At 34.9% G+C, this 10,294-nt stretch overlaps 1 long non-coding RNA gene across 1 annotated transcript in view; it reads right to left on the minus strand.

The window, feature by feature from the left end:
- Positions 1-6,631, minus strand: part of LOC310894018 — a 29,039-nt gene extending 22,408 nt beyond the window's left edge. Inside the window, exons 1-2 of the long non-coding RNA XR_014579492.1 lie at positions 4,352-6,631; positions 115-241 (exon numbers count right to left, since the gene is read on the minus strand). This is a non-coding gene — a long non-coding RNA (uncharacterized lncRNA). The remainder of the gene's footprint in view (positions 1-114; positions 242-4,351) is intronic.
- Between the last annotated feature and the right edge of the window lie 3,663 nt (positions 6,632-10,294).

A 10,294-nucleotide genomic window follows, 5' to 3' on the forward strand; every position in this document is an offset into this window, starting at 1 on the left:
AATCACAGGTTTTGTACTGATGTTGAGGCTAACAGATAACCAAAAATGCCCCAAGTGGCTACTGTGTGTGAGACTAGAATCATGCTGACAAATTACAGCACATCTTTTACTTACCCTGGAACAAAATTTGCTGCCTTCTTGCCCATAGCCATCCAGTCTCTGTGGCCATAGTTTGTACCTGGGGGCATAAATTCTCCCAGTGATCATGGGAAGTCAGTCTGCAATCCAGCCCTCAGCCAGACTGTAGGGACATAGAAGCACACAGGCATTTAATAATGATAATAACAATCAATAACAGTGATGATGGTTATACTAGCAATAATATTTTGAATGAGAACAATCAGTTCATGGTGCTTGGACCATACCACTACTGTATTTGTTTCTCAGGGATTTGTAACTTTTGGCAGCTCTGTAAGCCTCCCATCCCTCACTTCTATCTGATCTCTATTACAGGGCAATAATCTTGTCAATTCAGCTGTTACTTTATTACCAGTCTGAAGTCTTTCTTCCCCCTATTCATCTGTCTTCTACCTGAAAAGGTCCTCTTGTTCCCTGAAACTTTGAATACTCCTTATGAACAAATGCCTCAAGACTTTGCTTATTGTTATTTTGTTATCTCCATTTAGCAAGTTTCAGAGATTCTATTAATAACATAGTTTTCAACTTCTCTCTCTTTTGCTCTCTTTTTTTCTTTCTCTATTTTTTTTCCCAAAGGCAATTCCAGAGCAATTCTTCTACAGATAGACTTTTGTTAGTGAACTGTGAGAAAAGCTAGGTAATAAAAGGAACAGATTGCAGACAGAATTATGCCACAGACAGTGACAAATTTACAGTACTTAAAATGTAGTATAAGAATTTAGACTTAATGGAGCCATGGAAATTCCCCACATTCTTCTGTCTCTTCAAAAGTTATGTTTCTGTTTACCAAACTTTGCATTGTAGTGTTGTGTTGTGTTTTTTTTTTTTTCTTTTTCTCTTTGCCAAAAGAATAGAGCTTTATTTTGAGACAACAGCTCAGTAACTCATTAAGTAGCACATAAACCAGAAAAGGGAGTCAGTATTAGGAGAAAACAGAACCAAAACCAAACAAATAAAACCAACCAACCAATCAAAAAACAGGAAGGAAAGCAGTTGTTTCATGGTACAAACTACAAATTACAAGAAATATTTACATCTAGACTTGTTACCAGTTCATCCCAGCTATTTAAAAAGAGATAATGAAATATGTTAGTCTATGATGTAGGAGGAACTGACGTTCTCATTCTAGAACTTTCCACTGTCATTAACCTAGAATTGTAAAGATCTACTAAATATTATATATATATATATATATATATATATTTCTTTTGGCATGAGAACAGTAGGAGAAAGAAGTAGTTAAAAATAAGTGAAAGTATATCCTGTTATATTCATTCAAAAGTGTCAAAATAAATGAGAGTCCATCATCCAGCCTGATATTCTCTTTGTTTGTGGTGACTTCTAAAGAATGCAATTAAAGAGGCCATAATATGCTTAATTGTGTTATAGTATAGCAGTAGGCTTTTCACATCTGTTCCCATAGCAACAACAACACTGCAGGAACAAGTCATTCAGGCTACAGTCTATGTCACACTGGTATGGTGAAGCTCTCCCTGTCAGAGAAATAACAATAACTTTCTAGGTTTCAAGATACATAATTTGGAATTGTGCTACCAAAAAATGTCATTGCTTAACAAGAGTCTTATGGTATTAAATAAGGATGAACTGCAAATTATATATATATAATATGGACATATATATATATAATGGAATTATTTTTAAGAATGGAACAATATATATAGTTATATATATATAACTATAACTATTATTTATATACATACTTATATATAATATATATATTTCCCTATCTATCTTCTATATTTTTCTTATTTGTATACATTACAGGTTCTCAAATGCCTTTGAATTCTGATCACCATACTTTACCTGGAAAGCTGTAATAAATCAGAAACAATAGACAATGACTAATCTGACAAGATTTTGTTTTTATTAATATAACATTATCTCTTATGGCATTGTTAGAACTATTCTTCAGTGTGTAGCTGAATGTTTATTGGTGATTTGTTTTTAAACAGTTAAGGTTTTCATAATATACAAGCTATAAGAAAACAATCATTTTTTCCTATTAGAATAATTATTTGAACTGAGGTTCTACTGAAAACTGTAATCCTTTCCTCACAAATAAGACACTTATTATTGTCTTTTCAAATGTTTCATCTATGTTGTATTAGAAGAGAACAGGAGAAGTGTTGTGTGAGAGAAAAAAAGAAAAAAGAAAGAAGACTATGAAAATATAATGACCTTTTTTTTCTTTCTTATGTGGAAGTTTTTCATTTTAAAACTTCAGGGATTAGTTGAACTACCTAATAGTTCAACAAATTGTACCAAATTAGAATACGTTATCTTAACACATTTGTTCCATGGTAACAAACACAGTAGTTAAAGATGCAAAATGATTTTGAGTATAACCTCTAATTTTCAGACCTTCATAATAGTTTAAATTGTCCTTGTCAGGGGCAACTTTCCATATTATTCTATGTCCAAATATATATTTTTTAATTATATTTTATTTATTTATTTATTTATTTATTCATTGTAATGTGTAATTATGCTCTAGCCAGCTATATTTAAGTCAAGGAATGTTTGCTATTTTTGTTATTTTAATGTTTGCCATGTTTGTTATTTAAAAAATATAAATTGTATTTGATTTAAAAGACCACTCTAGAAACAACTGACATAGGAAATAAGGAATTTAAAGCTAGGTCCGAGAAGGGAGTTGAAGGGTAACATAATTAGGCAGGTCAGCTGACATCCTTGGGACTTGCTTCATCCAGCGGGACATTTTCATTAAAGGTACTGCTTTTCCCAGATTGATTAAAGAAAGACAGTCAGCTAGCTGCTGTGATGGTTGGCAGCTGGGAGTTAGAGGTGTGCCTTTCAGCATGCTGTATATTTCAGGGTTATAGCTGGATCGCATCAAGAAGAAATAGTGATTTTAAGGTAGATTTTCACTTTTTTTCAATTTCAGATGGTTAGCATAAGCATATTTTTTCTTCAGTCTCGTGAGTATTGCAAATCCAGCTCATAAGAGTTGAATCGCTGGGAGCCACATCACCAGTAAAGGATACTTAATTGAGACATTCTGTTTAAATTTGGCCAATATTTTCTGGGCTTGAAAACCAAAGAAGCCTTATGATTTATTGTGCTGTAATTAATTCCACTTAGATGATGAAGTCTTTTTAAAGAAACATATATATATATATATATTTTACCCACTGGGTAAAAATAAACAAACAAACAAACAAAAAAAACAACATAGAGATCTTATAAAAGTTATGTATAACTTATGTATATAAGATATGTATATAAGATATGTATAACTTATATATATAAGATAGATATATGTATATCTTATAAAGTTATGTATAGATTATTTTAACACTTCAGACTAACTGCCTTTCCTTCCTGACTTACAAAACAAAGTGAATTGAAAACTATTAACTCCAGAATGAGCACTCATTTCTCATTCTCTGATAAATCTGGATTTGGCCATTATAATACACTGACTTTCCAATTCACCAGCTGGTTACACTGATGTGCGGGAAGTGAATATGGGAAAAAAGCAAAATAGACAGTTGCTCTGGTGGGAAGGCTGGAGGAAGACTTATTGCAAAGACTAATGTTTGAACATCTTAATGCCAAACGCAATCCACAGCTCTGAGGTAAGTCTCTAGAGTCTCTCTCTAACACTCAGGAATGATGAAGTTCCAGAGGAAAGGAGTGTACACCAGCTGCTACGGTATGCAGGGAGCCATGCAAGCTGCTGGCTGTTTCTGGTGCCCCATTTCGTTTGTCCAGGCATGTATTTACACTTGCCATCCTTTAGGCTCCTCTTTCTGATGTTTTTTAACCATACCATTTCTCCATCAATGCATCAGTTAGTCTCATGAATAACTCTTTCGTTTGTTATTGTCTCTCTATTCTGGTCTTTTTTTCTGCCCTCACAGAACTTTATAACCAGCCTGCTTTGTCCAACCAGATCCAGCTTTCTGGTGTGACTGTCTACTTTTCAGACTGTCTTCCCTCCCTCATGTCTTTGGCAACTGAAAACTCCCTTAACTCCCAGCTCATCTGCCCCATGGCTGTCTACCAGGCTCAGAACTGTTGCTCACAGTTTACTTCCTTTCCTGGAGCTGTAGTCTTAACAGACTTGCTAAGGTCTCTCTCTCTTTTTTTTTTTTTTTCTTTTTTTTTTTTCTTTTCCCCCCGTATTCTGGCTTTTCTCCTTTCTTCCTTCCGTTTTGACAGCTCTCACCTTCAGGAGGATCCTTCATGCTGATCTTGAAGGATGCTCACAAATGTGCCTTGTTTACTTCCCACTTCCTTTCTGTAGCTGGTATTGGCCAGCCCTGGCAAATCTGACTCTTTCTGCTGTAGCTCTATGATGGAAAGAATGTGTCATTGGAGATGTTGCTTTACGGTTGGGTCAGGCTCTGTCCAGGAAGAAAGAATCATAGGTTTCTTCTAATTACCAGCGACAATTCCTGCATTGGCAATTCTTCAAAAGATGCAGCAAAGCAGATTTTCATGATGTATAAAAAGCACTCCTGACACACTGCAGCTCCTCTGCCAATTTCAAGTCTTCTGCCAAACCACAAAATATTAAAGCTGTTCAAACCACAAAGTATTAAAGCTGTTCAGGGCTAAGATCTTCAGAATTTTTTAACATGCTTTACTTTTTGAAATAACTGAAATGCTGTGAATAAGCTAACAACAAAACAAAAATAAGTTTGATTTGAGGTAGACACCCAGGACATTAAAAGGAAGTCAGTCTAAAACATACAAGCTTTATGAAGTTATAATGCAACTGAAAATGTAGCACTCCAATGGGAATTTCCCAGAAGTCATAAAAGTATATCGCACAATCAGTTCCATCTTTTAATCAGAAAACAAACAAGAAAAAACAAAACAAAACAAAAGCTAAGCCCTTTGGGCCATTAAAATGATAGGTAGAGGGTGGAGAGAAACACCAGCTAATAGCAGTGAAAGGAGGAAAAACACTCCTCTTTCATAAAAAAAAAAAAAAAAAAAAAAAATTAAAAGACTTCTAATTCATATTGCAAGTTCACGTTGCTAATTGTTAGATGCAGGAGAAATACCTGATAGTGTAAAAAGAGATTAATGACAGGAAAAAGCTGAAAGAAATATATTCTTTGCCAGTATGGACACACTAAAACATTTGCAGAATAGTTGGGCCTGATAAAACAAGTTATTATGAAGTTTCATTTTCTCTTGGTTCTGAGAGATTGTTTAATCTACTTCAGTACTTCACAACTATCTGTGTAGTGCAGGTGAGATGAGATTCAGGAGAGTTTATGGCTTAGTTTTTCAGCAGTACTAGTCAAAGTAAAAGGCAAGTAAAGGGCAAGAATTGAGCTCAGCATTTTCATTTTCCACATGGGACATTATATATTACATTTGCATTTTATATGTTGCATGCAATTTTCTGAGAGTTTCCTTTCTTACATTTATGCTATATGAGATGGTTGAGTATTTGTTCACTTGCATTACTGTTATCACTTTTAAATTATGGTAAATTCTTGCTGACAGGAAGATACAGACTTTAACATATAGAGAATACAGACAAAAGAAAGAGAGAGAGGAAGATAGGAAAGAAAAGATGAAGGAATAGAGGAAAGAAAAACAGAAGGAACAGAGAGGGAGAGAAGAGAGGGAGGGAGATAACAGTTTTAACAAGGTTTTACTCCCTATTTGCTACCTAACATTTAATGTAATGTCAAGCTTTTTCAAAACCCTCAAATTTAGTTTCTAATCTTCAAATGGCACATAACATTACTTAAATAACATTCTCTAAGGCTTTGGAAATCTGAAATAAAAAGCAGCTCGTATAGGATAATGAAAGGGAAACATTTTCCAGATATTTCCAAAGATCTTTATATCCTGCAACTTGGAATGATCAGATATGTTCTATTCAAGAAACAGTGGAAGATTATTATGAGAGAAGTCAGATCTGTGTGTTTATGACACTTACAATACTATAATTTTCTTAGCTTCAACTTTAGTCTCTACAAACCTCTGTTGTTTTTCTGACTCCGTATTTCTATGGAACTGTGTCTTCCGGAACTTCCAGATTTCTGTGCATAGAAAGAGATGTTGGTAAAGCAGTAAAACTGCAATTTCTAATATACTTTGGTAATGGTCTCAGAAGATGTTAGGGGAAAAAAAAAAAAAAGAAAAAAAAAAAGGGGAGACTATTTACAAAACCAAGGGTGTGTCCAGGTTTTGCTTCTCCAGTGCCTAGACTGGACAGTGTCACTATGAGTAAAGGGGAGAGGAAGGATCATGCATGTTGGTGTCTCAGTTCAGTGTCCTCATTCCATCAAGAGGAAATGAATTCCCATTCACCCTGCTCACGTGAAAGAGATTGTCAGAAAGGAGATGGACCTTTTAATTACTTTTAATTCTGTTGTGAGACACAGATAAGTGTGAGAGTGCACAGAAGCAATATGCATAAAACAAGTAATGACTCAATTTAAGTGCTAAAATGTGGTGTGATATTAAATTTTTGTACTTCTTTCACCCCCAAAAAATAGTTATGATTCAAGTAAAAGCACTGTGAGTTTGATTGTTCAATATTACAGTATATACATATTAATGTTTCTTCTGATAGCAAAACAGCATAAGGGCAGGAAATTGCTAATTAAATAAAACAATTTAATTCAACTAAGAAGAAGGAAAGAAAATTGGGGTTGGATTTATCTGGATGCTTGCTTTACAGATGCTTGCTGAGTACATATCTCCATTTAAGAGGGTTGTTTAGACTCCAAAGCTCACGCAGAAAAACAAGTTCTTGGGTAAATTCAACTCTTTTTGATTTAAATATCTAAACTAGAGGAGAGAAATGGTGCCCTAGAGGTGCTTCTTTTCTCTATTGACCATAAGAGGAAGTTAAAGCAAACAGCTCAAATATATATACCTAGACACTGGAGGTATCAAAGAGAAATGAGAGCATTTCTACCTTAGGTGTCACAGTGCCAAAGCACCAGAAAAACAGCAACAACACCATGTGAAAGACAATTGGGAAAAGATTTATAGTTTGTAACTGGATAGAATTTGGTCTACAGGTTTTGATTTGTGTAATTCTTCTTTCCCTAGAGAGAAAAAGGAATTTTAACTGTGTTATTCAGAAAAACAAGAGTATCTTCATCTAAAATTGGATATGGATTATTCCATCAATTCAGATGAAGAAAACATGGAAGCTAGTTTAGATAGTCCTGAAGGATCTTGACTTGTCACTTCCCACCACAATGTGTGGTTTTACCATTTTCCATTTTGTTTCGTTTCCACAAGTCTGTGTTCTTAAGTGAAAACAGTACTTCATCTTTGAATTCTGTATTTTGATAAAGCTTCCTCTAAATGACTGGAGGCAACAAAATATTCTATATGTATAAATAAACCCACTATAGCTAGGCTGCTGGATATGTGAAGGTATCCTGCTATCCAGCGTAGTGCTCTAGAGCACTCTAGGACTAGCCGTGTATATCTCAAGCTATACAGGATATTTTTGAAACTGTTACACAAGAGTCTCAAAGACTAATGTCTGGCTATATCTTGCAAAAACTTGGAAAGCATTAAATCAAGCAGTTAGGGAGGTAAGAGGATATCCGATTCTTAAGGGGGTCATGAGGAACAGTACAAGATAAAAGCCAGGGCTTAGTGCATATACTATGCTAGGGAAAGCACTTGCTTGCATATTGCAAATCCTAAAAGTTCCCTGAGGTGCTCTGACTGCCTGCTTCTACAGTGAATCCTACAAGTGCATTATGGAATGTGCTCATTCCTTTTTCATTTCTCAGAAACTGCAATTCACTGAGAAAAAAATTTACCATGGCCCTTGAAGGGTGTGCATCAATACCGTTTATTGTTCCAGGATGAATAAGAGAGTGTTCCTGACCTCTGCCTTAAGAGGTGGCAATGAGTTAGGGGAAAAGGACAGACATTAAAACTTGCAGAATTCCTCACTACTCAGCAAACTGTTGCCTCCCTGACTTAGGAAACAGCAGACTGACCACCTAAATCATCGCAAGAATTCCCTTACTTTCTAACTCAGCAGTCACAGAATGACTATTAAACACACCTCTGGGAAACTTAAGGTTTATTGATGCATGTTTGATGTGCATTTTAAGTCCAGCTTGTGGTATTTGTCCAGAATATTGAGTTACTGATACATTTTGCAAAAAATCTTCAGGACCAAGGTTTAGTTCTTAGGTGAAGACTGTTATGAGAAAGAGACTTGCTTTTCAGCATAATCAGCCAGAATCAGCAGTAACATCTTACCCATTAGGGGCCTGAAACTTACTCTGAGTAAAATGCATGGCTGCAGATTCCCTCAGCATTCTTTTTATGACCATAATTTAAAAGGCAGAATGTGGTTGAAACAAATGAGAAGAGTTTCTTTCCTATAATGTAGGCTTGGACCCACAAGTCCAACCAAATACATAGATAAATATAGAAATATACAGACTAAAAAGTGTTATAGAACCAAAATATTTCATTTGAGTTTCAGATCAATATACTGCTTTGATAATTAAACATTGCTTTGACTGTGATGATTTGTTACGTGACAGACACCCTCCAGTCTCTACTTTCCTTTTAAGAAGAGCATTCATTCATTGTTTTATTATCTACAGAGGAGTGTATATTTGTGGTTTGTGTGCCATCTGATATCCCAACCTCAAGCATCATACAACGTCTGCCACTGCAAGGTTATTCTCCATAATGATCTCCATATGCTTATATATTATCAACGTGACCAAAAGGTAACTGTTATTCAAGACAAATATTGTTCCCTTTTTAATATATATCATATACAGACAATGTCAATCAAAAAAGACTGAAACAGAGCAGACAACAGAACTACTCTTTAGAAGAATGTTAACAAGCATCCTTTCTATCTTGTTTCTTATAACAGTCATAAACATGGAGCAGCCTATACACATTCCAAGACATTCAGGCCTTGGAAAGCTAAAATCTCTTAACGTCAAGTACAGAAGCATTACAAAAAATGTAATAAGAAAAACATGCTTGGATATCAGAAACAGTGGTAATTCTGATCCATGTAGTTTTGGTCTAACACAGGATGTTTTATGTCAGCCATGGATTTATTCTGTTAACAATACTTCATAGTTTTCTACTGTCTGAATGAATACAGACATCCTGCCTCACAGTGAAACAAGCACATAAACATAAAAAATCCGATAGCACAGAGCTCTAGCTTTTCTTTAACAGTTTTTTTTGCTGTCCTCTTGCCTAACCTCTCCTGTCTTTAGTTAAATATTTTATAAAGTATAAGGAAAAAAGAAACAATTAATAGACATCAGATTTGTTTAGTAGCAGAAGAAGGTACACAGGCCTATAACCATCATCTTTATTCCTGAAATTTTAAGTTGATGAATAGCATCACAACTTGGCACAGGAAATATATGAATATTATCATTCTTCAGCTCATACTAAAATTGGAAAAATCGTGATGTGTTTTGTCTTCTTTTGTCAATTGAAATAAGAAAACTTGAGTTAAAACAGATGACACGAGTGTTGCTATAGGCACATTTGATAATAAGCATGTCAAAATGGCTCAAGTTCTTGAATACTCAAGAATGTCAGCAACATTTAAAGTTACAGGAGTTTGCTGATCTACTGGAGCAAAAAGCAGAAAAATTTCTAGATTTTCTCATGAAAAAGGTGAAAATAAAAACCTTAAGCAAGTGTTTCATTTTCACTGATATTCTGATATAACCAAGGACAGTTTTTGAGAAGACAGTGAATAGAAAATCTCATGTTTAGTGAAATATGAAAGGTGTCATAATGCAAGAGTTTCAGGACATTGAATTAATGGTACATAGTGCCGGGGGGGGGGGGGGGGAGGGGGGAATGTGATAAAATATAGTACATGAAAATGTTTTTGCATGTTTTACAAGTCTGGCAAAAGACAGTATAAGAAAGTTTTGTCATATAACAGCATCTCATGGTTGCTTCTGTCTATTGGCATCTCTTTTACACAGTTATGAAACCCTGAAATCACATGAAGAAACTCTTTCAGGAGTCAGATTCCAAGACCTGTTTGTAGCTACTACATCACCAGCTAACATTTCTATATTAGTTTTCAAGGGCATAAATAAAGGAAGTACACAATTGTTAAGACTGAAGAGGCGGAAGTTAGATGAAGAGTTGAAGGTGT

This window comes from Anser anser (genome assembly GCF_964211835.1).
Source record: "Anser anser genome assembly, chromosome: 1".
Classification (NCBI taxonomy): domain Eukaryota; kingdom Metazoa; phylum Chordata; class Aves; order Anseriformes; family Anatidae; genus Anser; species Anser anser.